General features: G+C 36.3%; 1 protein-coding gene across 15 annotated transcripts in view; it reads right to left on the bottom strand.

The window, feature by feature from the left end:
* The window catches only part of LOC129768776 (disintegrin and metalloproteinase domain-containing protein 11), a 912,619-nt gene that overhangs the window by 799,614 nt on the left and 95,821 nt on the right, over nt 1-17,184 (bottom strand). The gene's annotated exons all lie outside the window — the stretch shown is intronic.

Genomic DNA, 17,184 nt, shown 5'->3' with positions numbered 1-17,184 from the left:
CTTGTCCATGCACTTGTTCGTGTTGTATTTGGAGCCCCTTATTCAGCATTTGAATCGAGTTTGTACCAGTGAAATGGATCTTTTAAGTGTTTATGCAGATGATATTTGCATAGTAGTGGAGGATGTACAAAAGTTAGACGAAATAAAAGAAATTTTCGAAAGATATGGTAGTGTATCAGGAGCCCGTCTTAATATACTGAAAACTGAATGTATGGTTGTAGGAGAAGAAAATGTCGATTCACAGCAGCCACGATGGCTAACCGTGCAACGAAATATGAAAGTTCTTGGTGTTTTTTATAGTAATGATTTCAAAATCATGATTGAAACAAACTGGACTCATGTTACTAATAGCTTTTCTCGATTGATATGGTTGCACAAGATGCGTAATTTAAATAAAATTCAAAAGGTAATTTTCCTAAACACTTTCGCTTTATCCAAAGTGTGGTACATAGGATCTATTTTAAATTTACCAAACAAATTTGCAGCAAAAATAAAATCACTCATTGGTAGCTTTATTTGGAAAAATTTTGAGCAAATGGTTAGTTATATGCAACTAATTCTGCCTAAAAATAAAGGTGGGTTTGCGCTACATGATGTGGAAATGAAATGCAAATCATTGTTGGTTAACAGATTCAAAAGAACACAAATAAACCGTTACATTCATGACACGATTATATACAACTTTAATGGTTCAAATACAGCTTCCAGTATTCCCAATGAATACGATTACCTTAAAAAAATTAACCATGAATTAAGAATGTTGCCATCTCAAGTTCTTGACCTTATGACCTCAAATGTATTATACAGTTACTACATAGAAAAAGTAAATACACCAGAAATAGAGAAAAAATATAGACAATATAATTGGAGAACAATATGGAGAAATATAAGGAGCAAAAATCTTACGTCGGATGAGCTCTCCTCTTTATATCTTTTTATTAATGAAAAAATACCAAATAAGGAGCAGTTTCATAGACAGGGAAGAGTACCTCAGCCGTTCTGTTCATTCTGCATCGGAGTAGTGGAGGATTTATGTCACAAAGTTAAGGATTGTCAATTTAATGCAGGTTTATGGCGATATATGATGCAAAGGCTAAATGACTGTAATATTAGAACAGAGAGATTGAATTTTAATAGTCTGAAATTTCCAACACTTGTGAGTTATAATAGAATAGAAAAAAGAAAAATCGTAGAGGTTTTTCGAAAATAAATGCATTACATTGTGACAACTGCTCCAGGCGACAGAAATGTAAATGATCTAGCTTTAGTACTAGAATAAGTTTTGGAATAATAAAATTGTGCATTGTGATAGATGCATATAAAAAAAAAAAATACATTTGGCCTTCCATTTTTATTTATATAGATTGCTCGTTCGTGCACTTCACCATGATGGGAATGTTCATTTTGACTAACGTTTTGGCATTGACAGATCATTGAAATGTTTTAAGAGTTCGTTCACCTTTATAGGACCTACGAAATTTGGTCAAATAATGGATATTGTAAACTTTTTTCTATTTTGAATCATGTCGAAACGATGTTATTCGTGAGAATTTACATACAACAAATGACACGAGGAAAACTTAAGTACCAAAAGAAAACATTGATGTTAGAAAAACTCTTTTCCTGTAGAAGTGCCCTTCTTCCGATGCATGAATAACTTTTTTTTTATTAAATCTTTTATTTTTACAGGCTCAGTTACATAAGTTTAAAGGAGACGAATTCTAAAATATATGTTTTAAAACTGTATATAAACATTTTTCCTAACTCTATGGTTAGTAAGGTGGGAAACCGAATACTCGCGGTTTACTTGAGTTTAGAAGAGTGACATATTTTTTCAGGAAAGGGATGGGATATAAAAAATTGTTACAATGTTGATGATCACACTCAATTCTTATATCCATTCGTATATCTATTGTATATTTACACTACACTATTTACACTATTTGACTGTTTATAGCAAGGGGGCCAATCGTTCGCAATGGATGAAAAGGAGAAGATGAATGACTTGTCGGTTATAATATAGGCTTATCATATATTTTTTTAGAATTTAAAAAAATACCTTTTTGACAAAAACAAATTTCAATTTGAAAACTTTTTTTTTTTTCAAATTGTTTGATATTTTTAATGAAATATACATAATCATTCACATTCCATTTTTGACCGAACTTTTGTAGATTTTGTTTGTAAAAAAGTTGCAAATGAAAATTATTGCGAAAAATTCTAACTAAAAAACTATAAAATTTTAGTCGAAGAATAATATGTCGAAAATTGTTCTTTACTTATTTTTCTCAAAAACGTATACAGTATCGGACAGAACATTGAGATCACTGCTCTAGCAAAAAAAAAGTGACAAAATTTTGAGAAAGAAAATATAAATAATTTGCATTGTTCGAAGACATTTAGAACATCTGTTGTTAAAATAAAAACTATAGATGGGTTATACCTATGATATAAGCGCAAGGTTTACGTAGGACTGCCGTTGGCTTAGTAATCATTTGTTTTTTTTTTCAAATAGCAATAATCACACCACGGATGTTCCTCATTGAGTACGATATCGCTGCTGCGCAGAGCTATCTTTCGTATGTATTGATTAAATTATTGATTAAACTAGTAAAGCTATCGTATCAAATAGTTATCAACATTTTGCCTAATCATCAAACGGTATGCGTAGAAGTTCAGTGAACTGACTGTCGGGATATGCAATCTTGAATAACCGAGCCAAAGCGTGGCATTTGTACCCACTTTTGTAGACTGTGTTAGCAAAACAAATTCAGGAATGTAAAAATGCATGGGGGTTTAAAGGTACTGCCGAGATCTGCATAGCCGATTCTCCCAACTCGTTGGTTTCTGAATCTGTGTTGGGAAAACACATTCCGGTTTGCAAAAATGCAAGGGAGTACAAAAGTACTCGCAGCTTGTATCTCATTTGCAATGCCAATTTCCCACGCTCCATGGTTTTGAAATCTGTGTTGGGAAACATTCCAATAGGTAAAAACGCAAACGAGTACAAAAGTACATGCTGCTTGCATCTGTTTTGCCATGCCGATTTCTCCAGACTCCATGGTTTTGAAGTCTGTGTTAGGGAAACATCCATTTATTTCAGCGATGGTACCTCAATCGTTGCGCAATCATAACTGAGTGGATTTCCGAGCGACACTCGCTTTGATACCGATTGGTGTTATTTCAATAGCCTGTTTTGAAAGCAATTTTAAGGCTATTGAAACAAGTTTTTGGATCAAAAAGTAACAAGCATAAAACGTGTAGACATTTTATCTTTCGAATGAAGTGTATATCATACGATCTCGTTCAGTTGTTTTGGAGCTATTAACGCTCAAAATCTCGTTCTCCGGCGTAACGCTTTCGTTTTCGAAACTTTGAACTTACATCCCAGTATAGAAATGAAAGACGCAGTCCTACGTCAAAATTCATTAAAAAATGCGTTTTAAGCATACTTAACAACTAAAATGACGCAACAAAAATCAAGACCGGTTTTGAAATTCATGGTAGAAAAAATTAAAACCAAGAAATTTCACACCGCGAAAGGCTTCTAGGGTTGGTACTTGGTCATGTAACCTTTGTTACACATCAATTCACGCACCCGGTTCGGCATGAATTCCACCAGCTTCTGGCACTTGGTGACCGGGATGGCGTACCAACAAGGTTACCAGATACTCTGTGATTTCGCGTTGCCTGCTGTATGCCTTTGACATTTTGCGGATGACCATCCACTGTGTTTCCGTGCAATTATGCGCACGACCCATTTTTCGTTGACTGCAACTACACCTAGCGTTGCCAGAAAGTATTTCATTGTCAGCACAAAATATACTTTTTCGTGTCCTGAAGCGTCAAATGAGCAAATAAAATCATCTGCCTCAAAAGCATCAAAATGTTTCTATGTATGGGAGCAGACATCTCTTTCTTTTTTCAACTCTTTTGGGATTGTACCAAAAAAAAAGTCCGAACGATATCAACGGGGATCGATCCAAGGCCGGATGGAATGCAAGGCTTTTTTTACACAACCGCTCTACCCACACAGCCACTGGTGCTGTTGCATAAATGCGTGATAATATTACACCTCATTATAAAATGAAGGTGGAAAGTGTTTTCTAAGAGTAAAGAGAAGAGCACAAAGGAGAGCTATATCCATCTCGGTCTGGGCCGTGTATGTGGAAAAGTATGCGAAAAGCTTTAATGCGTGCTTATTTGCAATGTGTATCTTGTTTCACTCGCTCATATTGCTCGTATATTGCTTTAGCAAATATATTATACAAATGCTATACCAGTATTGGAGAGTAGCACATTTTCTGTTATTTTTAGGCTGATTTAATGTAATAAATCGGGATACCAAAGCATGTGCTAAAAAATTATTTTGGCTTGCGTGCTTGTGTATTGTTTTAGCGAGGATAAGAATTAATCATGAATCACCAAATATCGGCTACTTATACAAAATCACGCATGCCAACGACCCTTATTAGAACTACCAAAATTTTCTTATGAAAAAATATTTTTAAAATTTTGATGCATTCAAAAATAATACTGAAGTTATAAACAAGCAAATTGAATGACATAATTCCGTAGGTTCCGTATTCCATTACGTTCACAATGCAGTCGTGGTCTGAACATGACGAATTTTATTATGATATGTCTTTTTCACAATTTTTGCAGAATACTACAAAATACGTTTTTAAGAAAAATGAATGTTCAATTTTGATAATTTTTTATGTATTTTTCTTTTTTGTTTGATATTTTTAAAATGAAAATTCGAGTTATAGATTTTTTAGTTATATTTTGTGTGAAAATGTTGGTTAACTGTTTGAATTAACAAAGATTTGAAAAACAATTTAATCAAAAACATGATCACAAAAATGTTAAATTAAAAACTATGAGAACTGCGAAACTTCGATCAAGTGTTTAAATTTTCTATCTTCAAAACTGTAGGAGCTATAAAATATCGCTCACCGAATAAAATGTAGAAAATAGCTCCAATTTTCATTTGAAACAACGAATAAATTTAATAATAAATTGAAAAAATATTTAAAAAATTAAAATTCATTTTCTCAAAATGGTTTTTTTTTCAGTTCTGTGATATTTTCAAATACAGCGTGGACTCGATTATATACAGTCTTCGATTTCTTATCACTTTATATAATCTAATCCTGTATATAATCGAGTAAGAATTTTTTTTTTAATTTGTTTTTTATACATATAGTTTTGGTTTTTTGAATGTAAAAGAAGAATTTAGTTTTTGATTCATCCCCTTAAAGTCAGAAAATACCTTTCTAATATCAAAAATTCGAATTCTTTCAGGAGTTGATAGTGGTCATATTTGATGATAAAAAAAACTTTTTCGAATATATGCAAATGCCAACAATGACAGAGTTACTGCAGTTTTTCTCTGTTTCGGGCTCTGTTTGCCTTAAACTGGCTCTGATTAAAAAAATACGCAACGTAGAACAATTCTGTTGCTTCCATTTGGAAGATAAGAAAATTTTATACAGGATAAAGTTGTGGAATTTTCTATTTAGTGAATTTGAATAACTTTTTAGAAGCAAATAACTTCAAAGTTTGTGGTTTTTAAAGTGTTATCCAAAAATACATGATAAACTTGAATGTTTCCATCAACCAAATTAAAGCTCTCTAACCGTTATACAATTTGTTCTTTGACACCCAACTCCTATTTTTTTTCACTGTAATATCATTTGAAGCAATTCCTGGTGATTTTTATACTAAAATCTACCAAAATCAGGATTTTTAGTTCACTGTACTCGTAATAACCAAATTAACTTTCACTTTAACGTTGACACATTTCATTTTTGCTTAAAATAAGTCATATTTGAAATACAGGGCGGACTCGATTAAATAAAGTTTCGGATTTATTTCCACTGTATATAATCGAATCCTGTAAATAATCGAGTCAAAAAAAAATGTTTTTAATCGTTTTTTTGTGCATATATTTATTGTTTTTGAATATAAAATTAATAGAATTTGAAATGAGAATTTAATTTGTGATTCATCCCCTTAAAGTCATAAAATACCTTTCTCAAATGAAAATCCGAATTCAGTCGGGATGTGATAGAGGATCATATTTGATGAAAAAAAATCCTTCTACGCATATGTTTGAATTTCAACAATGATAGAGTTACAGAACTTTTTGTTTGTTTCGGACACTGCCTAGAACAGGCTCTAATTAAAAAATTACGCTACTTAGGATAATTCTGTTGCATTTGGAAGATAAGACATTTTTATACAGGATACAATCGTGAAACTTCCAAATTTGTGGATTTAAGTAACATTTTAGAAGTGAAATACTTCAAAGTTTATGGTTCTTAAGTGATTCTGTGGTTCTTGCACTTAATTTTATCCAAAAAATACATAATAAACTCCGAAGTTTCTATCTACCAAACAAAAGCTCTCCAATCACTCTACAGTTTGTTCTTTGACACCAAACTTCTATATTTTTTGGTTTCGCTGCAAAATAATTTTAAATAATTTCTGGTGAATCTTCAACTTAAATCTACCAAAATCACATTTTTTATTTCACTGTACTCGTAATCGGCAATTAACTTTCTCTTTAACGTTGACACATTTCATTTGCTCTTGAAATAAGTCATTCGAAATATAAAAAAAAATATTTGAACTGTATAGAATCTAGTCTCAAACTGTATTCGAATCCTATATAATCGAGTGTGTATGTAACCGAGTCCGACCTGTATAACCATTCTCACTAATATCTGTAAAGAATCTTACGTTGTTTCATTGTTCAAAACTACTGAAAAGCGGCAAGAATATTTATGTTGGGATGACAGTAAAAAAACTATCAGAACAAAGGATGGTGAAGGCTGATAATTTTAAAGGATATTTGTGGTATTTTTTTTTCGTGAAGCTAATCAAACGAATGAGGTTGATGCAATGTTCAATCTCAGGTACCTTCTCAATTTAGCAAGCATAAATGTTATATAGGAAGCGGTTTAAAAGTTCTACAGAGGAATTTTACAAATCGGCTCAGCAATGGCACGCGGCGGCACATCGAAGATTTTTCAGTTCAAGATGGCAATTGTGAAAGTTGGGAACAAAAAAGAGGAAAGGAAAGTACAGGCCACATCTGGCTAACCGGGTATGATTACCATGTCGTGCGATCGTGTCAATTTGAAGATTTGGAAAATCAGGCAACTCATATTCCTCCGTTCGATCTTCATGTCTGACCGGAATATTTAGAAAATCAAATGAAACTGATTGAAAAATATTAAATTGAATTCAAACAAGCAGTGTCAAAATCTGTAATCAATATTTGCGAAGTAAAGTTGAGCAAAGCAGAAAAAATAAATACATTTTCCTTCAAAATTTCATATTGTTAAAATGTTGAATATAAAAACATCAATGTCAGCTTCCAAAACTGCCATTGCTCCATAAATCGACGAGAATCCATTATAATCATCGACCTTCACCCAAACAAACATTTATTATAAAACCCATCCACTTCCGGTTTTCCACGCACTGAAGAAGGATACAGCGGGAGTGGGATGCGTGGGACACTGATAAAAAGTGTCATTATTGCGATTCCGCAGCACAAAACGTTACCCGCATACGACACACATTCGCATCATATTAGATAATAAAAAATAAATCATTCTCCGGCATCGGAGTGGAAAGCCCTGTGACAAGCCTTCGGTCTCGTTTTATCATCTAGCGTGCGAAAGGAACTCCGAACGGTTTCCACGATCAGGATATATATTCTAAATTTGGTCCCCACCCTCGCCTCCGACATAATGGTCCATGCGAGAAGATCCAAACTCGGCTGAAAAGGAAAACGTGTCTTTTCCCGGAAAATCACCTTTCAACCATCCAGCGAAACACACAATGGGGCTCAAACATACGAAGTCTCGCCGCCCACCCACTCGCATTATTGCTTCGCCGCACCGCACCGCGCCGCGCCGTCCCATCGCATTCCTCGGCTGGCTGATTTAGAAGATAAATGAGGATGTTTGTTTCTCCCGCCGACCGAAGACACCACAAAAGCCATCATTCCGTTCTCGGGTGCAGCCACGGGAATTCCGGTGAATTGTGAGCATCCCAAGCGACCCTCAAGATGAGAGTGGGGGGGGGGGAGCCCAAATGAAGGATCCGAGAGAAGAAGAAAGTAAAAAAACAGCATTCCAGTGGGAAGGAAAAGAAATGTGTCACAGTGCTTAAGAGCAGACGAACAAACATAAACCTGTAAGATAGTAGAATGGAAAGCGAAGCGCGAAATGCCAGCGCCCCGTGCCAAACGGAGCGGAAGCTGAGCGATCCCCTCGTAACCCCCCCGGGGGGAAGAAGCTTTCAAAGTAGGAATAAATTTGATTAAGTTACGCGGAAGCGACAGTTTTATCAATGCCTCATTTTTCATCAATTCCCCATTAGGGTGCAGCGAGCTGGCTTTCCGCGATATTCACGAGTTATGGAGAAAAAAGGACAACGCCAAGAAGGCAAAAAAAAAAACTAGGGGAAAAGGATAGGAAATTGAAAACCAGCCCAGTCCAGCCGAACAGGGGGCGGAACAGAAGTCGGAATTGAAATTTGTCTATTTCACGAATTGACAGCAGTTCTGTACGACAAAAGTCATCAAATTGTGGAGCACACTTCGGAGAGAACCATGATTTTTCCATCCGGAAAAACACACGCCCCGAACAAATCATCTTCCGGAAGTGCTATCGCGCGTTATCGCTACGACTTATTTTCCAAACCATTTCCCAGCCTCCGAGAGCTGTGTGCTCTGTTTCCCCGTTTCCCGATTTCTGATCCCGTCGAAGCATAAAATCTGGAAAACATATCCCGACTGGAGCATAAATAATCGTCGTTCACTTCGACTCCGAGCAGACCGAGTTGTTCGACCGGGGCGCAGTAAACGGAATCGCCCGAAAGGGGGGAGGGTGGGAGGCGCCGCTACTATCTCATGTTCCGCAATCATTTGTTCTTCTTGGAATTCGATGCCATCCAACTGAGGGACGACTGCAGTTTTTCATCGAATGCAATAAAGCGGGACACGACGGAGAAAGTAAATTCGCGTGAGACAAAGGAAACCAGGAAACAACAGCGAGGAAGCAGAAAGCGAGAAAAAAAAGGATGAACTCCCTGGCAACACTACTGGCCCGTTTCGGAACCGGAAGTCGCTCCGTATATATAAATTTTCCCTTCGCGATTTTTTCGCGCACACGGAAGCAGCGAAAGATGACGGAATGGAGATAAGAGAGCGAGAGCATGAGCACACACAAAAAAAAAGAAGGATCCTGCCTCGTTCGATGAACGATGTGCTTGGAGGATATAAATAATAGGAGCGAAACAAATTTCACCGAAAGAGTTATGACCCGGAGATATCGTTTGCGTTTTGTTTTGCGATTTTTTTTTGTTCGTTGTTGGTGTTGCTGTTTGTTTGGGAAAGCGAGCGGCCACTTTGGGGAAGACGACGCCCCCTTTGTCATCGGATGTATCGTCGGCAGATTGGTGGGGGAGGTGGTGCGACCTTCGTTCATTTTAAATCCCCGCATAAGACAAGTGAGAGATTACCGGCAATAAATGACCCGCTGCTGGAGAAAATTGGCTGGGGAAAAGAATGATATGGAAGCGATGCAGAGGGACAGTTTTAGTTCTATTCGGAAGTGGGACTGTGGACAAATTATATAGTTAAAAGAATATATTAATAAATTAGATAGGAAATGAATAACTATCTTCTCCAGCTTAGAAAAAGGAGTCTTCACATACAGCCATTCCATGCCAGACCGATATAGTGGTTCTCAGATTTTCGTGAAAAGTGGTTGATTTGTTCCTTATCGCAAACTATTAGACCTGTATTTTATCAATTTTGCCCATTTCCATTTTAGGGTGGTCCGAAAAATCCAATTTTTCGCATTTTTGCCAAAAATTACTTTTCTTGAAAATTCGTCTCTTTCTAACCACTGAACCGATTCAGATGATCGACATATTTAATTAAAGCCAATTAGCTGTTCTTTTTTAGAAAAATACTACAGTTGCAGAAAATTTGAATTCTGTTTTCGTTATTATTGATTGTATTTATTTTTTATAGTTTTCATGGTCTCGGGACCAACGGCGTCATATTTTTTATATTTTTCTGAAAAGTTGAGAATTTTTCACATAACATATCTCGAAACCGGAGAAGCGTTTTTTTTTGTTTTTAAGTTATGATTTTACAAAGTTAACCGTTGTTATTTCGTAATTATTCATTGTATTTTTTATTTACTAGCTGACCCGGCAAACTTCGTCCCGCCCAAAATTTGTTTTTTGTTATGAATACCTTCAAACATTCACGTTTTCTTACTAAGCGCAAGCTCATGAGTCCAATCGCAGAACTGTTCATTGATTGATCTTCTAATCGACCCCGTTGAATTTTCCTTTTACTATAACATTTCTAATACTTCTACCGAAACTCATCATTATAATATCAGATTATTTTCAGACACAATTCTCGTTCAAGATTTTTCAACCACTTGCAAATAACATATTTCTCCGTTTCATGGAATAAATGTTTGATACATGATTTGCCCCCCTCCCTCCTCAGAGAGACGTGAGGAGTGTCTATTCACCATAGAACGTTTTGTGTCGACTGACACCTTCGCATGCCAAATTTGGCATTTTCTTGATTAGTTTTCGAGGTTATGCAGAAATTTGTATTTCATTTGTATGGCAGCTCCCCCTTAAAGAGGGGGGTGGAGTGTCAAACCACTGTGTAAACATTTATTGCGCCCTCAAACCCCCATATACCTAATTTGGTTTCGTTTGCTTGATTAATTCTCCAGTAATGCAGAAATTTGTGTTTCATTTGTATGGCAGCCCCCCCTTAGAGAGGGAAGTGGAGTATCTAACCACCGTGAAAATATTTATTGCGCCCTAAAACCTCCATATACCTGATTTGGTTTCGTTTGCTTGAAACCTTCGCATGCCAAATTTGGCATTTTCTTGATTGGTTTTCGAGCTATGCAGAAATTTGTATTTCATTTGTATGGCAGCTCCCCCTTAAAGAGGGGGGGTGGAGTGTCAAACCACCGTAAAAACATTTATTGCACATCAAAACCTTCACATGCCAAATTACGTTTCGTTTGCTTGATTAATTCTGCAGAAATGCAGAAATTTGTGTTTTATTTGTATGGCAGCCCCCCCCTTAGAGAGGGAAGTGGAGTATCTAACCACCGTGAAAATATTTATTGCGCCCTAAAACCTCCATATACCTGATTTGGTTTCGTTTGCTTGAAACCTTCGCATGCCAAATTTGGCATTTTCTTGATTAGTTTTCGAGTTATGCAGAAATTTGTATTTCATTTGTATGGCAGCTCCCCCTTAAAGAGGGGGGTGGAGTGTCAAACCACTGTGTAAACATTTATTGCACATCAAAACCTTCACATGCCAAATTACGTTTCGTTTGCTTGATTAATTCTGCAGAAATGCAGAAATTTGTGTTTTATTTGTATGGCAACCACGTCACGGGAATGAACAAGTATATTTGTCACTTGTGTTTCAGATGGTGAAAGCCAGTCACGCGGAATGAAGTAAGTTTAATTTCGGATTTATTTAGCTTTTTTGCTAACATTTTGAATCTTGTCTTGCTTTTTAAGAAAGAAATGATAAACAAATAGCAATTTACCCGCTTGGTGGCATTTTTAGAACGAAATCCTGACGAATCCAGAGGACATAAATTTGTTTATTTGGATTCGATAAATGCGCTATGGGATGTAATTGTGGACTAAAAATGTAGCTACCGTAAACCGATTGAAACATGGCGAATTATCTAATTTCGATTACCCTAAATGAATAGAATTTTTTTGTTTCTATTTTAAGGATAAGACTAACAGAGAGTTGCAACCCCCCAAAATCGCAATGGAGGCCACTGGCCCAAAACGATAATGATTATGTATAATATTGATTTGTTGATATTTTGAATATAAAATAATAACTGTAATTTTTTTTCCAACATTGCAGAGCTGGTTTTTGTAATTTAAACATTCGCAATTGGTGGACAAAACCCGAATCAGGACGATAGTTACATCGAATAAGGTCATTTATCTTTTGTTTTTACGTAATAGATATTTTCATAGAAATTGTTTTGAAGACATACTGAATGAATGAAGGAATTTTTAAGTTTCAAATAAGGAAAAAGTGAATCTCTCATTGCAAAGCTTTTAAATTAATAATTATTGAATTATTCTCTAGTTCTTTTTCCATAACTTCGATATCCGTCTAAAAAAATCTGAATCATTTTCTGCTTTTGGCAAATTCCTTGAAACTCATCAGACGTTTCATATGAAAATTACGCTACTGACCAGTTTCTGTTTAAATAAATATATCAAACCTCATGTCCCGTATATCAAATTGCATGAGAATGGGAAGGATAAGAGGATTAAACTTCAGAATCCCATATGGGATTAGCTCAGATTATACTGATCATGAGATGAATGAATTCGGGTTTATTCTGAGATATAGAAGATATTATTGTTCATTAAAATTGTAGAAACGGTTCTTAAAAAATGATTTTAACGTTGACCTATCCTAAATACTTCTCACTATTCAAACGAGTAAGACAGAGATTATTAAACTCATGATAGTCATGCTTTATCTCTAGAGTAATTTATAGAAAGAGGAAATAAAATTACATTCCCATATGTTCAACAACTACATTATTCAAGAGCAACCAAGTATTCCTTCTCATCATTGATTAAGGTCGATCACGGAGAGCAACTACGAAGTGTACAGCCTACACAAGCTCTAGCTCAAGCTCAATTACGTTTGCAATAAGTGTACAATAATCAAATATCAAATTTATTCATAGCAATACCATCTCGGAGCTAGACTGAGAAAATGTAATACTATTTTGCTCATGGAAAATCGATTACAGCTTTTTCTATTCCAGGCTCTAGAATAGTATTTCTCCTCATCTTTGATCCAGCGTTTGATTTAGCAAACTAACGCATTAAGCAAATGATTCTTGGAATGAGTCCAAATAGTTGGCATTGAAATACCGAATCATCGAGGTATAATCGCAAACTTGTCATTCTAAAATATACGTTCAATTGAATGGAATATTATCTCATACACTTATTAATTTTACCTACATAACGTTCAAACGTCCGAAATTATGCAACCGACATAACGTTCAAACGCCTGAAATTATGCAACCGACATGTCCCTTATAAAAGGGAATGAACTATTTCACTTCACGGAGTTTATTTTTACGCGAAACTGTCCGTGTCAATGATGATAGACACAAGAAGATTAAGTGAATGTGGGTGACGTGAAAGCGTTTGTGACAGTGATGTTCGTGATCAGGCCCATTTATTGCACCCTAAAACCTCCATTATTTTGGAAATTAAAATTCATTTTTCTCGAAAACATATGCTTTTAAAATTCTGAAAAAATAGAAATAAATAGCCCTTAAAATTGTAACCCGAGACGGTCGGGTATGAATGAATGGGGGAGGTGCTAGTGAACGGCTTAAGCGCCACTCCCGAAGGAGACCGTTCACCACTGTTTCGGTGCCCAGCTGAGACTCTGCCAAAGGGCAGGTTTTTTCTTTGAACCCCCAAACAAGAGAAGTTTCAAGTTCGACCGTCCCAGGCACGTTGGGAAACGAACTGATTGCTGTGGTAATTGTTGCTCGCAACAATCGACCTCAGACTGATAAAGTAGATCTCAATCTGCCTGCTTTATCATCACAGGCAGTAACTCAAACAATCCACGTTTTCCCTCCACGCTTGGGAGACCAGAACCAACCAAAAAATCAACAAAGAATAACCAACGGGGAAAGCAAGGCTGACTAATTGGGACCTCGTCACGAAACCAGTTTTAGAATTCTATTGTCCCCGAAACCGACAAAAAAAAGTTAAAGGAGACTTCTAACTAAAAAAAGAGAAACATAATATGGTCTCTATATGTTCAACATAAATATTCAATATTTGTTTCTTAAAAAACTATTTACATTTTTCTTTATTCTTTCATTTTCCTTTAATCTTTGAATCTCTAACCAAAAGCTCCACTACACTATCGCTTCCTTATTCGGCTCTTCAAAGCTATTTAAACTTCACTACTAAAAATCTTCATTCATCATTACTAAATTTTCCAGGTACTTCCACCACTTAATCCTCAATCGTGCTTTGTCCGGTGCTCCATCTTCCTCTTCTCACTTTCATTCTTATAGGTTAATATGATGGGTGGGTGGGGTATATATATGCGTGTGTGCTATTCATTCAATATTTGTAATCACAACCAGCGGAAAAATTAGCGTCGCTGGGACCTAGGATTTTTGTATATTTTACTTCAATCAAATCAACACGTACGTGGAAAATCTCATTTTTCTCTATATGATCATATATTTCATAATTGAGATTCGAACCGGCTACCCTCAACCTGGCAGACCGGACGACTAACTCGCTCGGCTACGATCGCTACTCATAGGTTTTCACGACCGTACCGGCACTAATTTCGACATGCGCATGGAATTATAGTTTTCGTTTGTTACTCACGACCTTTTTGAGTTCGCTGTCCAATATAACTTCCGATGCTGATTATGCTGCTTAGATCAGCGGGGCCTCCTCCCGCTTGTCGACGGTGCCGTTGCTGAGATTAGCGGGGTTTCTTCCCGTTCGACGTGGTTGTTGCTGCTGCACGGCTTAGCGGACCTCCTCCACTTTCGTCGGTCGTCGTCGCTTTTGCAGCTTCCTGCCAGCGCTTCGCGCTCTTCAGCTCGTGGTTTGCTGGTACCTTCTCGCTGCACCGTGGGGTCTGGAACGGCTCTAGCTGTTGAACGGTGTGTCGGAATCGCAACTGTCAAACGGAAAATATATGTTTCCACCCACGTGGAATGTCAGCACACATGGCACCCATGGATATAACAAGCACAGATTACCTGGGATTTTACCACGCTTCGCACGATAACACTCCTACTCTTTCTACCTTTTGAGCCACTACTTTTAAATCTAGGAAAAAATAAATTGAAATTTCCAGAAAAAAGAACCCTAAAACTGGCTTGCTCGGAATAACCGCGACTCACTAACCTAAGCTAACACACCGAGGCTCTTGGCAAAGTCCGCCAGTCCAGCCTCTTCCACGATCCAGGACAAAGTGACCGATTAGAATTTCTAAATCCTCAGATCAACCAGGCGCGAGATCAATTTTGTCTCAGTTATGTAATTGCCACAAAAGTGCGCAAGTACATAACATTTCTAAAGTCGATTATCGTGGGCAACAATTGCCTCAATCATTAAGGCCATCCACCTTTAATCCCAAGTGCCTGATCTTGCCGGACCTTCCGTCCAACCCATATTTGGGCACAAAGCACCTGCTCTTTTGCAGAGTCTCAAACCAAAAACAGGAACAGCTCTTTCACTCCCCCTTTGGGTGAGGATGCAGCTCAACGTTTCCACAAAAGACATGTTCCAAAACAAAGAAGAAAATACTGAGTGCCGCGTCGCTAGAATGGAATGATTTTTGTCATCCCAGTTCTATCGACGTCTGAGCACTCAGTGGAACCCTACAAATGCTTCTTGTGGAAAGTTGCCCAAAAAAAACAGATCCAAAGCTTTGCAGAATCAAGGGGCCGGCATATCTGAATTTGTGTACCATGCTACAAAATTTCCAACAAGTTTTCCATAGATCGGACGATGGGCACATTTACATGGAAAAAGTTTTTCGAACAACAACTTTTTCATTTTTTTTTTCTTTGAAAAAATAGAATTAATGTTTAATTCGTAACATTTTTATGTATAAATTATCGCAATTTACATGCTCTACTAACTTTGCTCTATTAAGGAACATGTCAAACGTGAGAATCTACACACAAAAATGTTACGAGTAAAACATTATTTTTTCAGGAGTCTTCATACAAAAATGACTTCTATTCCAAAAACTATAAAAGATAGAAAATTGATGTTTTCGACAAAAGTTTATATTTTAACAAGATATAAAACTTTGTCGAATACAGTATATCGCTATCTTGACTTTAAACAAAATTAGGTTTAGTTGTATTTTTTTCAAAGAAAACATGAAAAAGTTGTTGTTCGAAAAACTTTTTCCCTGTTAAAGTGTCCATCTTCCGATGTATGGACGACTTGTTGAAAATGTTAAGCGCTATTTATATATACAGGGAAACTTTGATATAACGTACCCTCGTTATAACGTACCCTCAATAAAACGTCACTCGATATAACGTACATTTTACCTCGATAGAACGTACACATTTCCAAAGTGTAAAGGAAAAATTTTTTCAATTTTTTTTCTGATAGAACAATAAATTATCTATATTGTGATGCTAAAACAAGTTTTGTACCTTCAATCAATCCCGAAATACAGCTGGTTTTATGATTCCGGATTCTAAATGAATCAAGCTTTAATCAACAGTACGAAGGGAAACATCATGAGAAAGGCTGGGTTCGTCTTCTGATTGAAGCTATTCATTAACTGTACTAAAACAGCAACACAAAAATGTATTATAGACTACGTTTGTGAGTACTTTATTATGCTTCGATATAACGTACAATTCGATACAACGTACAATTTTGAAAGTGAAATGTTTATATATGTTTACCTGTATATATATTTTTGGGAATTTAAAAGAAAACGTTTTTGAGAAAAATGAATTGTAATTTTCAAAATGACTTTTTTGTCAGGGAAACGTTTTTCCAAAAAAATTTTGGTATTTTTTTTTGTGAAAATTTGAACAATTTCCTACATTTCAACCTTTGACAAGAATTTTGTAGGTTGTAGCAGAGCTGCGATTTGTCGTGAGAATCAAGTGATGGTACTCATACAAAGATAATCAACAAATTTTGTACTACGATTATCTTTGGTGACCATCCCAAAGTCAGTCGAATAGTGTGAGAAGAGTATTATCACAACACTAACGCATGGTGAACTTCTACTTGACAGTAGAAATCCGAGCTCCTTGGTGAGTGTCCTGTCGCTGAAATGTCAGAATAGTGCGACACTCAAAAGTCTAGCTGATGGTTTGGTGTTTGGCGATATTCACAACATTCGCCTCTTTGTGTTCGTTCTTCGTGACTAGGGATGCCAGATGTGAATATACAGTTTCATTTTAAATACAATTTGTAGAATATTGTGTTTTCAGGCATGTATTTTCTTTTCAACTTTTCAGACGGCCTTAACGTTTTTAACGGCACTTCGCCGACTCTACGTAGTAATACACGT

Source organism: Toxorhynchites rutilus, chromosome 1 (assembly GCF_029784135.1).
Source record: "Toxorhynchites rutilus septentrionalis strain SRP chromosome 1, ASM2978413v1, whole genome shotgun sequence".
Taxonomy (NCBI): domain Eukaryota; kingdom Metazoa; phylum Arthropoda; class Insecta; order Diptera; family Culicidae; genus Toxorhynchites; species Toxorhynchites rutilus.
The sequence above is the reverse complement of the archived record's forward strand: the minus strand, read 5'-3'. Positions and strand labels throughout refer to the sequence as shown.